This window comes from Canis lupus, chromosome 15 (assembly GCF_048164855.1).
Source record: "Canis lupus baileyi chromosome 15, mCanLup2.hap1, whole genome shotgun sequence".
In the NCBI taxonomy this organism is placed as follows: Eukaryota; Metazoa; Chordata; class Mammalia; order Carnivora; family Canidae; genus Canis; species Canis lupus.
The window spans coordinates 20652449-20671119 of record NC_132852.1 but is presented as its reverse complement, the minus strand read 5'-3'; the positions used below and the strand labels follow the sequence as shown (position 1 = coordinate 20671119).

Below are 18671 nucleotides of genomic sequence, written 5' to 3'. Positions count from 1 at the left end.
GTGACACTACAATTCCTCTGCCCAAACTATACCACTTCAGCTGAGATAATTTATCAGGGATTCCCTGAAAGGGGAACAAAATGGAAAAAAGAAAAGATAAAAAAGTAAGTGAAGGCTTCTATCTCATCAGCATCTGAATGCTTTCAAAATGCAGATTTAGTGACAGTAAGTAAGGAATTGTGGCAGTGACTGGCTGGTCACCAAAACCCATTTCTTTCTTTTTCTTTTTTTTTTTTCCTGGCACACAGTATTTTCCTACCTCTCTTGCAGGTAAATGCCATATTCTCTAAACCAATATAATGTAAGCAGGAATTGTAGATACAACTTCTATTCCTGGACCATAAAACTCACAAATAATCCTTCCTAGGTTTTCCTCTTTATGTAGCTTGACACAGATGAACCAACTGGCACCACAGGATGGAAGAAGCCTGGATCTGTGAATCACTGCTTAGAGGATTATTGTCTACCCATCAGAATTGCCAATTCTGGACTGCAACAGAACAAGAATTAAATTATTATTTGAGTGTATTCTTATGAGGGTTTTTTTTGGGGGGGGGCAGGGCAGAGGAAAAGCAGATTATATTCTTAATACCATAACTACTTTGAAGGAAAGGTGTAATCATTACAAACTATATCATTTTAGTCAGCTCTTGTTTTGGCAAAATGGTAGATTTTATAGACAGCATTTCCAAAATATGAAAAAGCCATAAGATCTACAAATTCTTGTGGATACAAATTGAGTAGCTCATTCCAATCGCCCTTTTACTGATAATGTCCAGACATAAAAGATAGTGATATCTAAAAACAGGAAAAAAGTAGTCTTTATGCCTTGCATTGGTATGGAAGAAAATTATATACAAACAGTAATTCAAAATGCATCTCCTATGCACTGAAAAACTGCTTTGTCCCATTTTCCCCCCCTTTAATTCCTCTTAACTTTGATTCTTCTAAGAAGTCTTTCTATGTTAACCTAGTCCAAGGATTGGCAAACTATTTTCATAAAGGGCCTGACAGGAAGTATGTTAGGCTTTATGTTCCATACTATCTCTATTGCATTTATTCAACTCAAGTGTTGTAGGAAAAAAGCAGCCCTACACCATAAGTAAATGAGCATGGGTATGTCCTAATAGATAAAACAGAGGCAGTGGGCCAGATTTGGCCCTCAGGCCGCAGTATGATGACCTTTGCACTAGTCCTTTCTTTAATGCATCAGCATGAGCGGTCACCGGCACTATACCCTCATTAAAAAACTGTTTCTTTTTATTTCTTGACTCAGTAAGGTTAATTAGTGCAAAGACAGTACAGTCTCAACTCTTTAGGTACAGTCAATTAAGTATTTATCTTGATAAAGACACCTGATCACAAAACCAAGTACCACAGGACTCCTGGAATTACATACTGACACAAAAAATATCACTAAAAATTGGTTCCTGTTTGCACAAATCCTCCCTCATCAATTCTCATAAGATACTATATGATAATTTTGTCATAGGGTAAAAGTAAAGACATTTGTGCTAGCATTTGTGGAAACAAAAAACCCCAATTCTGAGTTTAGAGGCAATATGAGAATAGCTGACACTAGGTGCCATTTTAGTGAATTTATTCAACAAGTTTGAGATGCCCAACACCAGAAATTGAAAGCATATTTCATTAGCAAGAATAAATCTTACCAGTATCTGCACTTTAAGGACAATATCAGATACTTGGCAACTGGTGGGTGATTAAATGTCCCCAGAGTACCACACACAAGTACACCCAGTACACAAGTAATCACCTACCTTGATTGGACACGGAGGAAACGCGAAAATGTATCACTTCCACTCACCAAAGGCCACATACAGGCCCTATCCCTCTATTCAGCTTCTTCCTGCAGCTACAGCCTCCTGGGATCCCCTGCCTCCAAATTCCCGCAACTTCTACTCTTAACGGCAGTTACCACTAGGTGCTTCCCTTTTCCACATCCTGCCCTTCTTCCTTGCTCACAGAAACCTGGATTCATATAGGTGTCCATCTCATCGTAATTTAGAAGACTCCACCCAGCCCAGGGTACCTTCTGACTGGTCTAAGCCAATCATGAAAGTGCTGATAATCCATGGGGTCCAGCAAAAAATCAGTTAACACCCTGTGCCCTTAAGACTTCTTATATTCTCAAGAATACCTTTTAATAAAATCCTCAGCTTAGAGTTTCAATCGGTATAAGTTTAACCAAAAAAAAAAAAAAAAAAATCAAAACAGACTCCCATGTAGGCTCAAAGTTTCACAAATTCATTTAAAACTCACTAATTGCTATGAAAGATTCAAATACCAAATTTAACCTTGAGCATGATGGTAGTTTAGTGAGTGCAACGCACATACATAGTAACACAAAAGTGATACGGCAATCACAAAAGTGATTTTAACATTTATGATAAAAATGTTATAAACACAATAGCACTTCCAGGAATGTTTCATTCTGTAACTAAAATTGGACAGTAATACCTTTCCCTATACTTCCTAAAACAGGAAGGTCATCTTTCCACTTCTATGTCAAAACAACATGTGGCAAACATACTTATGCTTCCTAATTTGAAGCCGTTATAATAAATTTAAATATTTGTTTTCTTGCATAGGAAGAAAAAAGTAACAAAAAATGCAACAGTATACGACACTGTAATCACAAACCTCAATATCTGAAAGCAAGAATGATTTATTAGAGCACAGGGAGGTCAAACGAGGTCACAGAGAACATATCACACAGGATGGAAGGCAGGACACTCTGCAGAACCCCAGAATGACCCGGGTACTGGACACATGAGTAACAGAAGGTAGAGAGAGGCAGGGCCTCTACAGGTAGATCAACTGCAATTCTCTGTACGGATCCACGGGACATCCCTTCTCCCCCCCCGCCCCCAGACACCTACCAATACCCTGTACATTTAGACAACTACCCCCACTCAGTAAACAGCTATATAATCTTAGAAGAAATTGATTAGACATTCCAAATTTAGAGCTACTAGACCCAGGGGAGGCGAGGCACAGGGTGCATACTGGGAAATGTAATGACATTCCTCTGTACACTGAATTGTGGGACTACCAGCCTACTTCCTGTGCTCCACTCCACAATAAGCGTATAATCAGGCTGATAGCCCATAGGCAAAATAGGAGAGGATCGTTCTTGGCAGAAACTAAATTAAGTCCAGAGAACTCAATCTTAAAAAGGAAGTCAAGCATCAACCTAATATTTGAGGATATTCTTTGAAATGGAAAAGTAAACAAGAAAAAAAAACTCAGAAAATTGAGGCAAGGAGGATCGTTATCTTAAAAAATGTATCATATTCATACAAAAACAGGATGTTTAAAGTAATATAAGCAGAAAATTAGAATGCTCAGAAATTAACATGAAAATGGGGATCCCTGGGTGGCTCAGTGGTTTAGCCCCTGCCTTTGGCCCAGGGCATGATCCTGGAGTCCTGGGATGGAGTCCCACGTCATGCTCCCTGCATAGAGCCTGTGTCTCTGCCTCTCTCTGTGTCTGTCATGAATAAATAAATAAAATCTTTTTTAAAAAAATAGAAATTAACATGAAAGCCATGATTAAAATTTTTAGAAGACCCAGCTTAAGAATTTAAGCAAAAGACACACACAAGAGTACAAAAGGAGAAGGGCTTTTCTTTTTTCTTTTCTTTTTAATTAAGGCTTCATCCAAGAGATCCAGCATTCAACTGATAGAGTTAACTGAAAGAGGGGGGGTAAAAATCGCATGGTAAGAAATAATCAAAGAAATAATACAAGAATTCTTCCCAGAGTTGAAGGACAAAGTCTCCAAAATAAAGAGGTCCACTGTTTGTTCTACATAATAAACAAGATCTGACCACTGTTTATCACTGTGATATTTTAGAATAGCTTGATTACAGCAAATAGCAGCCAATATGTACCTCATGCACAAAAAAGCTTTAAGTGTTTTACATGAATTCTCCTACAATCCACAAACAACTGTTCAGAGGTATAAAGTACTTTTATCTTCACTGTACACACGAGAACCTGAGGCATAAGAGTTTGATAATATGCCATAGTTACATAGCTAGGAAGTGACAAAGCTAAGCAGTTGGGTCTTGTACTCATCTGTTAACTAATATGCTAAAAAATAATTCCAGAGGCCAAAAAAAAAAAAAAAAATGGGACATACAGAGACCAGATGTCAGAATTACAGACTTTGCTACAATACTGAAAGCTAGAAAATAATAGAGCATTATCTTCAAAGTTCTGAGAGAAAAATATTTTCAGACTGGAATTCCAATCCTGCCAAACCATACACCAGATATGAGGGCTGATAAAGGAATCTTTAGGCAAAGAAAGCCTCAATCTTACCTTTTACCTGCTTTCTCAGGAATTTAAGAATGAAAGCCAACAAAGTGAAGAATTTAAGCCAGGTCGGAGTGTCCTCCAGGAAACAGGAATAAACCAGGTATGAGTGTCATCCAGGAGGACAAGGGAAAAAGGAATACCCAGAAACACCTGGATGACCCTGTGTTCAACATCTGGATGGCAAGCAGCCCATATGGCAGCAGGAAGTCAGAGACCCAATAAGGATGTCTCTGGGAACAACATGGAACTAGTACACACTGAAAAGTTTTAACAATTGAAAAACAGAACTGAGAGAAATCTGAGGGTGCTTTTGGAGGATAGGAGCTATTTCTGCCAAGATATTCAAAGAAAACAAATAGGAAAAAAGATTAAATAAAAAATAGTACATTACTTCGGTCACAGAGACAATATTTACAGTCCTAGTTTTATTTAAAATATGGAAGTAAATAAGATAAGTAGTGGAGAGGAAAACTGCTTCTGAGAGTACAGGGTGGATTATTTTTTCTTACAATCCTTCTAGCACCATTTGTCTTAACTGAGCATAGGACACAAACTAAAGAATTCCGTAAGAGGATTATTTCAAACCTTTACTATCTTATTTCCTCCTTCCATAGAGAATCATCTTACCAAATCAGGCTGCTCTCTTAGTTCCTCCTTAAATCTTAAAGCAGCTCAGCTGTTCTTGGTCTGAACCTTAGGAAAAGCCAAGAGTGACCACCAAATGGGCTCCATGAAGAAACTACAAACTTAAGCTGCAAGTGGCCATCTTCTGAATGTAAGGTTAGTCACTTCTTCAGCTACTGCTCATACTATCAGTCCTGGTTGGTTACTGGAACCTGTTCATTTTAAGCCAGTATTCATGCTTCACTGTTTTTCTGCTAATTCTAGCTTCTCTGGGGGATGCCTATGTATCATCAAGTCAAATGTCAAATTCTGCTCTGATTTTATGCCAAAGCTAAGGGGCTGTCTTATAAAACATATCCTAATATCAGAAACATTCCGGTATGGAAATGTCCATTTTAGAAATGACGAAATATAGTAATTGACATAAAGCTGAACACATCAAAGTCATGGACTCTGAGGTTAGAGGAAGCCTTAAAAATGATCTATGGAATCTTAACACTACTCAGACCTTGAATCCTCTTAGACCATAATCAACCAAATCTCTGCCCACTCCAGAGAATGTACCACATTTCTAAGGCAGTTCCTACTTCCCTGGTCTAGACACTTCCCATCCAGAGTCATAAAGCATACTATAATATTTGGGATTCAAAGGCTAGCCACAGTAGACAAAAACCTCAAATGAAGTGGCAAAAGACCAAACTTTATTTCTGTCTCATGCAGAAGTCTGCATAGGTTGTCCAGGATTAAGTGACCCAGCTGTCAGAAGCCCCAGCTCCACCTTTCTCATTCCTCTGTTTTGCATGACCTCAACCTATGGCCCAAAATAGAACCTTCTGTATTTTGTTGAGCAGGATGGAAAGGCAGCAAGTATGGAAGCTACTTCCCTACGCTATTCCAGGATCCATAGCCTAACCACATGGCCACAGCTGTTTACAAGGCAGGGTGGGAAATGAACACCAATACCAGCTACTTGTACCCAGCTAAAGATCTTATAAACATGAAAGATAGGGAAAAATAGGGATTGAGAGGCAAATGGCCATCTCTGCCACACTCCCCACAGACCAAATGCCCTACTCCACAGATCACTGCTCTTCACCGTAAAGAAAATGGGTTTGAACCTAGATCTCCATGATTATCTATTGTACATTTTAATAGAGGTTTTCTAGAAACCAGAAAGCCTTCAACACAGATCTGTATTCTGAAAGTACGTGGCCAGATGTAGGGGAGAAGATGGTCCTTTCATAGTTAAGCCATAGATGCACTAGTTATGACAACCATGGTGGTAGGGTTGCTCATGGATCACTTTGAACTATTCTGATAACAGAACAGTTTAGTTGGTTTTCATAAAGATCATAAATCAAGCTCCTTTTACGTCTGGTTTTACTTATCAACGAATAAAACTCCTTGAACGGTTCACTTCTTACACGTGATAATAAATGGCGACTGTGCTTTTGGATCTTGGACTAAAGTTTGTATCCAAGCAAAAATTGTGCACTTTCAAATTACAAAATGAATACAACCAGGGATACTGTTTGAAACATGTATTTGATGTCAACCATGTGCTGGAGCACAGTTAAGGGCTAGGGCTGTTGTAGACGGTTAGGAACACTTGTGTCTGCATCGAGGCAAGTGTCTCATTAGAAAGACGACCCATATGTATACACAACAGAGGTAACCAACAGACCACCACTGAGAGGAGATTTACATGTGCCAAATGAAGTCAAAGGAAAATATCAAGTAGAGATGGAAAGACAGGCAATTCAGTCAGAAGGAATCATACTGGCTCTGATGTTTGAAATGACCACGATGATTGGAAAGAGTAAGAAGCTCAAAGTGGCCATGGGAGGATCAAGGACAGCAGTTGGGTAAGCTCAAGACTCTGCATTCTATTCTGGGAACAACGTGAGTCTGCCAACACTGTTAAAATGGATACTAACACTTTGGTTTGGCTGAAGTGTGAAAGACGTCCCAGTGAGGAAAGACCAAGGGCAGGAAATCGCTGGGATGGATCTGAACACAGTGATGGTAGGGAGACGAAATGCCAGACCAAGCTTAAAGGCTTACCTCTGTGTTCTGCACAGAGCGGCTGAGAGCTTGGCACACAGCGAGTGCCCAACACACAAGTGTTAAATAAAACATTATTTCACTTATGTTAATATTTTAAGAAGGAAACTACGACAGACAGTACAGGAAAGCTGCATAAATAATCATGTTAGGTAGATACGAAAGGGATTTAAGCTTTTAGTATAAATTACATGCGCTTTTGATTCTTTTTTTCTTTAGTTTGTTTACATTAAAAGGTGCTAAAAGGTTTTTATTTTCCCACTCCGAGCAATAAAGGAAAAATTCAAAGAACAAACAAGAGATCTAGGTTAAAGTTAATATTAAGCACAGAGGCAGATACTATGTAATCATCCAAGGAAAAGTAATTTGCTTCTTTCTAAAACACCCAGAATTAAGTGTTTTTAAGTGAAAATACTACTCAACGATGAACTCTATCAGAGAAACTTTGTTTATGCCATGGTAAAACAATTAAAACTACCCCCGTAATTTATCACTCTCTTTCCTCATCCGCCCTCAAAAGCACATGAGGTTTGTGTTTAAAACATCTTTATAGCTGCATTTCACTAGTTAGAATATTTTTGTAGGAACAATGGAATGTTGCCAAGAATCCTTAAAATAGATGGAATCCCCTCGCCTCGAAAAACAAAAACAAACAAACAACAAACAACAACAACAACAAAAAAAAAACAGGAAAATCACCCCAGTTACAAGACCACCAAGCAAGCGGTAAGAGATAGTGCTGGTGGACAGATGGCATACCAAAGTCCTCAAAACCATCATCAAGCATCCCAGAACAAAGATTCCTCCAAGGGAAAAACAACTTTTTATACTAGTAAAGATTAAGAAATTAACTGATATTGTTTAAACCTTGTGGGTAAATAAAGTTTGCTTTAAGCCTATGGATGCATTTTTATGAGAACTGGCATTTCAAAACAGACTTACTCTGTTAAACATGTAGTACAGTCTTAGGACATTCACATTGTGTAATTAAAAAGCCTTCCAGGGTGGTAGAGAGAGGCCCGGAGCTGATGACAAAGACACCACCACTGAAGAAAACTACCTAGCTAGAGTCTACTGAAAAGTCAACACAAAACCAACTAACTGACCTGCTGAGGCTCAAGAATTCTGATTCCTGGACTTTATTCCAAAAATATACTTTTATTCCAAGATTTTCTGTCTTAAGAATTTCCTAAAACCTCAAAACCAGCATGTGGAAGACCCCACACATTCACAAACTCTTAAAACCGCATTCCTGCAAGCTTAGTCAGTAATTTCCTTAAGTAAAATGTTTAAACATTTTCCTTTTACGAATAACTATGTTTCAGGACAGCCTATATTCTTTAAACACAAGGCAGCATAAATAACAAAGCTGTGTTACCCCAATTCTCCTATCTTGTTACTAAGATTGTTTGGCCTGGCAATTTGCCTTACACACTTTCTCAAAGCATTTTAAATATTCAGATAGCACTAGTTTCCTTCTACCCTCCCCTTCCCTTCTGCCTCATTCACTTATTCTTTATTCTTATACGTGATCCTCCCCTTCTGCCTCAGAGCTATAACCAAAAAACAATAACATAAACTAAACTACATATAATTTCCTGCCACACTCCATGCTACTGCAAATGTGACCATAAAATGACCACAGTCCATTTTAACAACAAACTTTTTTTTTTTTTTATGTGTTGCTTAGAGTTTTGGTATTTGACAACATAAGCCCAAAACACAGCACACTGTTAACTCTTCCTCTCCAAAAAATAGGTAAGAATGTCTCACATTTGTTCATAGTAATCTCTCCATTTTTACATATTTGAGAATTTATCCTGAAGTAGAGATTTTCATATTGATAAATAACACAAAATCTAAGGAGATGAAAAGTATAGATAAAAAGATTTTAAAAATAGCTTATTAAAAAAAAAAAACGATCATTTCTAAAACTTAACTCTGGAGTTTTTGCTTAATGTAAATGTCCTAATCAGTTGTATCAAGTAACTTGCCTACATTCCTCAAAGTATCAAAATCAACACCTGTGAAATAAAGAGAGGTCTTACTCAAGTTATTTGTTCAAAAAAAAATTGTGATTGTACAAAAGAAATTATCTTTTTCATAGAGCAGAAACTGCAAGCCGACTAAAAGAAATCCAAACACCAGACCATTCAATGAATCCTCTCAGGAGACCATGGTTATTCAAAGACCAGCTGGGTCTTGCAGAGTAATTCAACTGAGCGTTAATGCCTTTTACCCCCTCAAACTAAAGAATTTTCCTTGGACTCTTTGCCAACAAAACATCACAGCCTTGTCTGAAGCTTAAAAGGGGGGAAAACTTGTACACAGATGTCTCTTCATTATATTGCACGTCACTTACAGTAAGCCTGAAAACAAAACAAAAACGCAAAGTTCTGTACAACAAGCAACTTACTGGTCTATCTGGAACATCTCTGCAAATAGGAGGGACTTTTGCTTGTCAGATTAAATTAGCATTCACTGTTGCTGGGTGACTGCTTCTTAATTAAGGAACCCAGAATATTCCAGTGACTTAAAAAAGTTTTGAAGGAAACCCACTAAGTATGTATCTACATCACAACAGGAATTCAGATTTAAAGTATAATCTTTATTAATCTATGTACAATTTGATTTCTCATTTCCTACCAGTGCAGGAATACTATTTCCTATATTAAAAACTCTTATGATTTTCATAGCCTTTAAACTCAGGGAATTCTGAATGCTCACAGATTACCAAGCGATTTATGTGTAAGGGACCTTTGTAAAATTTGCCTCATAATTATTTAAATATTTATGATCTTGAGAATCTTATTGAAATACCAAAGTATTAAAAATATTTATGCTCCAATGGAATAAAACCCACTCTTTACAGATTGTACTTTGATTGATCAGCATTTCTTTGGTAGAAACTGAGATCAGAAGATTGAGATCATTTAATCAGAACCTTGAACCAGTAAAACCACTCTTTTTCATTATGAATAAGTAGTGTCACTAAAGCTGTGACTTCACCCAAGAATCAATATAGGCCCTAAAATAAATGCCTTTTAAATTCCAACAACAGATTGTCTAATTCAGTTCCTGAAAACCATGCCGAGAAATCTTGCAAGCAGGCAGTCTACACACGAGCTCTAACAGTGGGACTCGGGTGCAAACTTGGTGGTGCTGAAGCCTATACTCTGCCCCATGCCCCAGAGCCTGCACATGCAGGTCTCCTCCAGCCCCACACACATCACACACCATCCTGAGCTCTGCTCTGGCAGGGGCAGAGTGCAGTGTAGAAGTAGGTGATTTCTCAAAGTTCATTTGGAAATTTATCCTAACTCAAAATCATTTTCCTAGAGAAATGCTATTGTTAATGATTACATCAATTTTCTGGAACTATAACAAGATTTTTGGTAACAAAACTAATTTTACAATTCTCCTGGGAGAGGTTAACAGTGATGATGGATGCATCTTCCGGCGCTCAGAGCACTTGAGTTCATTTTACCCAACCTTATTCTGTATGTGAGAAAACGGTGGTCTATAGTGTAAATTATGATTTTTAGTAGTGCCTGTTGCCTTACTCCAGGGGTCACCATTCACACCACATTCTAGGGAAAAGAAACACAGGAGTACCATTTGAAGAGGATGGTAAGTGTTCTTAGAATTGTGAAGTGTAGTAGCCCTGAGGGCTTCTGAGTTCATACAGCTGCTTGGAGACAGGACTGGGATCAGAACCCTTATTTCTAGCTGCTCTTTAATGGTGCTATTCAGATATAAGCAAATTTTTATCTCTTTAAACACTATGCATTCAACTATGTTAAAGGAAATGGCATTAAGTTACAGACTAATCCTACAGTGAGATCAAATACACTAAAAGGAAAATCTGCACGAACTAGAGACAAATCTACAGAAAACAACTTGCTAAAAAAACAAATAATGACCAAAGACAACCTACACTAATGTAACACATTGCATAGACTGTGTCCCAAAGCTACAGACGTAAACAGGAGTAAATATTTCACTTGTATTACCTAAACCCAAACCCCTCTTGTTCTTTATCTCTCACTGACTACACCACAAAGGAGATAAAGTGATTCATAATTATGACTGCCATGTGCGTCCACGGAGACAAAACTATCTGGTCCTGAGGCCAGCTTCATCTGCATTAATGTCATACCAGGGAAGCACTGTGGCTACCATCATTGATGCCAATTAAGATAAGCAGCCAGGACATTCAGTCCTCTACTGGGTCTCAAAACAGATTACATTTTTCTACAAAGAGAACCTAGGCCCCCATCTAAACACCCTATGTTCCACATTTTTGCAACCCAGTATCTCTCAATGATAAAGATGATCTAGGCATGAAAACATTTCAGATTACTCAATGGAGTAAAGAAACAGAGCAGTTCTTCCAATTCCTGAAACTGCACAACTACTTGTTCATCAGCACAAATAATCAACGGGATAGAGTAGAAGGAAAAAAAAAAATCAACATAGGTCTTTGAAAAAGTAGTGGCATGAGAACTCTGAAGATTATAGGACAAGACAAATTAATCCACGTAAGAGAATCAAGAAGATTCAACCTCCAAAAATGTGTTCCTAAGAAAGACAAACCCCCTACTATAAACTAAATCATTCTTCTAGTTTCCTAGGCACGTGCAACACACACTCAGAACTTTCCTTCCTTTCTCCTACTTGATTTGAAAAGTTAACTTGGGGGTGCTTGGGTGGCTCAGTGGTTGAGCATCTGCCTTTGGCTCAGGTCGTGATCCAGGGGTCCTGGGATCGAGTCATGCATCGGGCTCCCTGAAGTGAGCCTGCTTCTCCCTCTGCCTATGTCTCTGCCTCTCTGTCTCTCATGAATAAATATTTTTTAAAAAGTTAACTTGTGTTGAGAAACTTATCTATTTCCTGACATGCTAGTGAGGATCCAAGAGAAAAAAGTTATGCAATAAAACAAAGACTTGAAACCATCCCCAAAGCAAAAGTAATACTGAATTAATCACCACTGGAAATTAACATCTCTGCACCAAACTTTGAAAATGTTTTATGATGCCACAGACCACAAGCCCAGGTGCGGTGGCGGGGGAAGGGTCTTCAAGGGTTCAGCCGACACCGGTTATCACAGACGGCCTGGAGGTGCTCTGAAGATGCCTAGAGGTGCTCTGAAGACGCTGGAAGCAAGTCAGAAGACCCAGTGCTTGCAGCAGTGGCCTCTCTGCACAAAGGAAAGCTTAGGTAAGATGCTGCAATTCGAATAGCACAAAAATGCTGCAGGGACTTTGAGGAAAAACTCTCACATCTCCCTCATCACTTTGGTTGGAGTCAACCCACATTCAGACACCGTATCTACATACACATGGAGCAACAGTACCATCTCCAAGACGGAAACTTAGGTGCAAAGCACACAACAGGGAAGTGGGGCTCCAATATAAATCTACTCATTCCAAAGCCCATGGTCTGACCCACTCCGCAGCCCCTGCACATACTCATCCTCCAAATCCCAGGCACCTCATCACACACCCTTGAGCTATACTGCTGGGATAGGCAGTCCCCAACTTACAAGTAATCCTCCAAAGCTTATTTGGAAATGTATTCTAGCTTAAATTCATTTTCCTAGAGAGATGCTATTAATGATGATTAGGTTCCAGGGCTAGTTCCCAAACTAAAGCACATTGAATCCATAATGTAAGAAAGACCCACCTAGCACTTAACAGCTGTATAAAGACCAAGGAGCAGAACAGCAGTTAGGTCATGGTGTCAATGCGGAAACACAGTTCTCACCGAGAAGAGAACGGAAGCAGCTGCTCTATTACGTGACTCCAGTGGCCATCATCTGCAGTCTCAGAAGTCAGAAGAGAGTAGAGGAAGGGGAGTGGGGGGCAAAGGAAAAAAAAAAGAGAAAGTTTTGCTTCAAAAGCTAAAATCTGTCAAGAGTGCCTGGGTGGCACAGTTGGTTAAGCAGCCAACTCTTAGTCCCAGCTCAGGTCTGATCTCAGGACCCTGAGATCAAGCCCTATGTTGGGCTCCACTCTCAGTGGGGAGTCTGCTTGGGATTCTCTCTCCCTCTACCCCTCTCCCTAACTTGGGCACATACACACACTCTCTCCAATAAATAAATGTTTAAAAAATGACATTTTTTTAAAAAAGACATCTTTCACCAAAACAGAAAACTTTCCCCTCTGAATTTTGAATCCAACTTTCTTCATACATAAGAAAACTAATATATAGGATCGTGAAGTGAAACCAAGGAACAGAAAATTTAATTCAAAAGGTTAACACTGCGTGGGAAATAAAGGGCTTGATGAGACATTACCCTTAAGCACATGTACAAATGACCAATAAGTGCATGAAAAGATGCTCAACATCAGAAGTCTTCTGGGAAAGGCAAATCAAAACCATGCGATACCATTTCACACCCATTAGCATGGCTATTATCAAAATGTTGTGAGGATGTGAAGAAACTGCAACCCTCTCAAATTCATAGTCAGAATGTAAAATGACATAGCAGCTGTGGAAAACAATCTGGTGGCTCCTCAAAAAGTTAAATATCGAACTACCATACAATCTGGTATTCCACTCCTAGGTATGTACCCAAGAGGACCGAAAGCAGGGGCTTGAACAGATATTTGCATTCCCATGTTCACAGCAGTATTATTCATAATAACCACAAAGTAAAAGCAGCCCAAGTGTCCATCAACACATGACTAGATAAGTAGGTGAGTAGATAAACAAGATGTGGTGCATAAATACAATGAATATTACTCAGTCATTAAAAGGAACAAAATTCTGACTCATGCTACAAATAGATGAACTCTGAAAACATGCTAAATAAAATAAACCAGACCAAAGGGACAAATACGGTAGAAGTCTTCTTACAGGAGGTACCAAAATAGGCAAATTCATACAGACAGTGGTTACCAGGGGCTGGTGGGAAAGTTGAATGGAAAATTATTCTTTAATGAGCTCAAAGTTTCTGTTTGCATTGATGGAAAATTCTGGAACTAGGCAGTGGTGATGGTTACACAACATTATAAATTCAGTTAATACCACTGATCTGTATACTTAAAAATAGTTAAAATGGTAAATTTTATGTTATGTATATTTTACCACAAATAAACCAAAAGCAAACCATAAACTAAAAGAGCCAGAGCTAATAGCATAACTTCACTGCAACCGCAACTTTCCCAGTCTACGGATAGGAGAAAAAACACACAATATTACGTATCTTAGAATTTTGAGCTGCCTCATGACTATCTGGTATCTGAAATACTAAACCCACAGAGGGAAGGGTCTACGCTATAGCATGCGTCATCATGCTGACCATTGTGGCACTACACAGCTGCCAAGGAAAAGCTGAGTTAGACCATCACATAGAAAAAAATCCACTTATACACACAGATACTTTAACTTGGCACATTTCATCATTAAAATCTTCATTTAGATTCTCCTAGATCAACAAAAAAAATCATTTAAAAAAGGATTTTAGAGAAGGGTAAGATTATGAGAGCAACCAGAATGCATTTGCTGACAAAGGTTTTTAGATGAAGTTGTTTAAAATTAAGGAGGTAGCACTGGGACAACCAGTGGGACCCATGGCCAATAGTCCCCAGGTGAGTCCAGCAGACTCCAGGTAAAGCAGCCTGGCCAGCCTAGGGGACACCAGCTAGGGCCTGAAACTCAAAGCAAGCATAAGACACTTAACCCAACAATGTGTCACAACTTAGGAACTGGCTTCTAGGCAAGCATTCCATAGTTAAAGCGCTTAGGTTCCTACTGGGCCCTCCAAACCACTTAGCACCATGTTGTTATTATTTCCAGACAAAGACTGACACGATTACCTGTATAGGAAACATTTCCACCATTTCCACTCCAGGCCCACTTAGTAATGAACGCCTCCTGTGTTAAACAAAAATCTACACTTGATTGCATGGTTCCAAGAATAAAAGCTGTCTGATAAACTTCCTGTATTTACAGAAGTCTCAGACACAATGCTTAACATAAAGCAAGCATTCAATAAATGCTAACAAATCAGATTTTCTTAGCTATCCATTAAACATCGTTCGTAGGGGACGGATCAAACCCAAGAAGAGGCAAACAACTCTTTTTTTCTCCTTGGGATGGGAACTTTTAAGAACTATTCTCTAAGCAACTTTTAAATGTTGCAATACAGTATTATTCGTTATAGTCACTATGCTGGACGTTACAGCCCCAGGACTTAAGAATACAGAGCGCTTCGTGAAGTTGTGTGTCATCCTTGGGAAGGAACCATGAGACTCTTTCTTTATATTGTTCCAATCTTAGCATGTGAACTGCTGAAACAGGTACCTAAATGATTGTTAATATCTAAATACGAACATAAAAAATAGATCTATATAACCCTCCCAACTCCCCCCTAAGATCATACTGTAACTACCCTTTTGAAAAGCAACTTAGCAGTCAGATAAAATGGATTTTGTGCAATCTTACTTAAATGGGAATCTCTGAGTGTGGGCTTAGTTTATAGCCACCCCTTTTCTCTAAGAATATCGCCTTTTTACTCACTGAGGTGGGCTCCACTACACGCACAACAGTGAATGGTCCTGCTATGAACAACTACCTCAAATGGGTCAGGCTGCCTCTCCCCCGGCATTTGGATTTGAAATAGCGAGTTAGGCACAGTGGATCTGCACAAGTCCTGGGAACTGGAAACCATAAATCCCAGCACTACAGAGTAGTGCCATGCACCCAGAATCAGGTGAACTAAGTCTCTGCAGAGAGAATGCTACCAGAGTCCCAAGAGAAGCAGATAGGAACAATGAGAAAGAATTAATGACCTGACAACTTTCTGGACACTAACTTCTGAGAAATATTTCATACCCTTTTGACCCCTACCCATTTTTTTTTTTTTTTTTTTTTTTTTTGCCCTGGTAGGTAGCTTGAATTGATTTCTATTACTTTAAGAGTCTTAAACTGTTGCCAAGAATTTATCATAGGAAAACTTCAGATGTTAGCACATTTGCTACAGCTGTGACGGCTTAGGAACAATCTGAGTTTCACCAAGGAACTGACTAGAAAGTTATAGTAACTCTGTGAAATGCAACCATTTTGAAACTATGCAATTTATAGAACTAGGAAAAAGGTTAGTGTGTTTTAGGATGATAGCCATGCAAAACACATAGAAAAAAACATGGGAAAATGAAAACAGACATGAAGAGGGGTATGTGGCTATGGGTCACTGATGCTGTTTTAATTTCCTATCTACTAATTAAAACCAGGAATAAAAAGCTAATAAATCACCAAAAACTAGAAAATGTAAATGTCCATCAGTGGTGGCTGAAAAAGAAAAATGGAAGTACATCCATACAACAAAATACCACTTGTCAATCAAAAGGTAGATCATTATACAACAGCCTAAGTGCTTGAGATAGCACTCTAAGTGAAAGATGTCAGACACAAAAGGCATGTACTGCTCTTGCAGAATATCTGGAAGGGCAAAACCATAAAGACAGATTAGTATTTGCCTTGGAGTCAAGGAACAGGCTGAAAAGGACAGAAAGAAACTGCATGATGGAAATTTCTAATTTTATTGTGGCTGATGATATTTGCTGAAGTTCAATGAACTATCCACCTAAATTTTTTGCCATGATTAAATGATACCTCAGCCAATCTGACTTAAAGATAGAGACACTGAGCTTGGAAACCAAACCAAAGCTACTGAAGCACCTCTTTTCTAATACTGGATGGCATTCAAATTTATCAGGTGCCCACATGTGCCCAACACTCTTCTAGGGGTTACTACAGAGTGAACAAAATAAACAAAACAACTATACAAACAAAAATTTTAGTCAGTGGGGATCCCTGGGTGGCGCAGTGGTTTGGCGCCTGCCTTTGGCCCAGGGCGCGATCCTGGAGACCCGGGATCGAATCCCACGTCGGGCTCCCTGCATGGAGCCTGCTTTTCCCTCTGCCTGTGTCTCTGCCTCTCTCTCTGCCTCTCTCTCTCTCTCTGTGTGACTATCATAAATAAATAAATAAAAAAAAAAAATTTTAGTCAGTGAAGAAAAAAGCACAGGCTTTTCTGGTTGCTATTATAGGTTGAAAGTCTCAGAACAAATCAGATGTTTAGCTGAGAGCTGAGGAATAAGTAACAGGGAAGACGAAAAGAATGGAAAGATTTCTATTATATTAACAGTTAATAACAACTGAATAGCAACTCAACTGTTTAAATATACGAAGTGGTTATATTTTAATATTTCGATATAATGCAGAATGAGGTTTCCTAGGTAAGCAAACAAAGCTCTCAAAACAGCACTATGGCCAGCAGCCAGATATTTAAAAATGTTGTGGATTTGGGGGGCCCTCAAAGAATATTATGGTTCCTGCATCCACTGTTGAGATTTCAATAGTGATTAATAGAATGCATACAGTTCCCTGAAAGGAGACTGCCTAAGGGTAATTAAATCTCCTGTTCTGGTATTTTCAAGAGAGGTACTGCACTTGTTTTAATTTTGGCTGACTTTGCCATGGTTTCCTCAAACTTATCAAGATTCTAAATAATCACTAAACATACATTTACTTACCAAAAAAGTGAACAGAAGTGTCCTTTGTCTGATAAACAAACTCTTCACACTATAGGGTTCAAGTTCCAAGACACCGCCTTTACTTGGCTTCAGAGGCACTCCTCTCCCTTTACCTCCTCAACTCACAGGCTGCTCCTTAGCCAAGTCCTCTGCTGACTTCTCTGACCAACCTCCTAACGTTGGGAGTAATTCATGGCTCAGCCCCTTACTCCTCCCCCCCTTTTTTTTTTCCTTACTCCCCTTCTCATGCTACACTCATCATCATCTTGTTTTAAAACATTCTGTTTGATGGCAAGCCCCACAAGCATTTCATTGCCCGGATCTTTCCCCAAAGCTCCAGATTTGAAGACTCAACTGTTAACCCAACATTTGCACCTGCCTATCTAACAGGCATCTCAAACTTCCTGCATCTAAAAGAACTTCGGGCTTCTAGACTCACATAAATTCTTTCTTGCCCCAGTGTTCCTTATTCGCAATAAAAGACATCTCTACGAGCCCAAGCTGACCATGCCAAATAACTAGCAGTCAGCCTTGATTCCTTTCTTTCCCCTCTTAAACTTGTGAGCAACCCAAATAGGCACCACATTCCAAATGCAACTATTTCTCACCTTCCCTATTACTCCAGGTCCAAGACACCCATCTCCCTCTCCTGAAGGCCTAAGTAAATCATTAGCCTCTTGCCTCCTTACAGTACATTATCCACAAAGCAATCAGAATGAGCTCTCTGCATTTTAATTCAGCTCATTGGAAATCCCCTCTCAAAGCCCTCTGTGGGCCCTCATGATGCAAAAAATATAGACCCACTCATATAGAAGTTAGCAACACATTAGCCTTTGCACTGAAGATAGTAAGAAATATCTTCAAAGTCAAGTGAGTCCAGTCCTTCTGCTACCCCTAAATCAGAGAATATTGCTTAAACTTAATAATCAACACTCAGATGCAGTGAAAGGATCCCTTTAATTAAAAAAAAAAAAAAAAAAAAAAAATCGGGAAGCCCGGATGGCTCAGCGGTTTAGTGTTGCCTTCAGTCCAGGGCCTGATCCTGGAGACCTAGGATCGAGTCCCACGTTGGGCTCCCTGCATGGAGCCTGCTTC

The 18671-nt window shown here is 39.1% G+C and overlaps 1 protein-coding gene and 1 non-coding gene across 6 annotated transcripts in view; both read right to left on the bottom strand.

Moving 5' to 3' along the window:
- Positions 1-18671, bottom strand: part of MTUS1 (microtubule associated scaffold protein 1) — a 166735-nt gene that overhangs the window by 130623 nt on the left and 17441 nt on the right. The window lies entirely within an intron of this gene.
- Positions 15235-15342, bottom strand: LOC140605575 (U6 spliceosomal RNA). Its single transcript, XR_012008214.1, has one exon. It is a non-coding gene; the product is annotated as a U6 spliceosomal RNA (small nuclear RNA).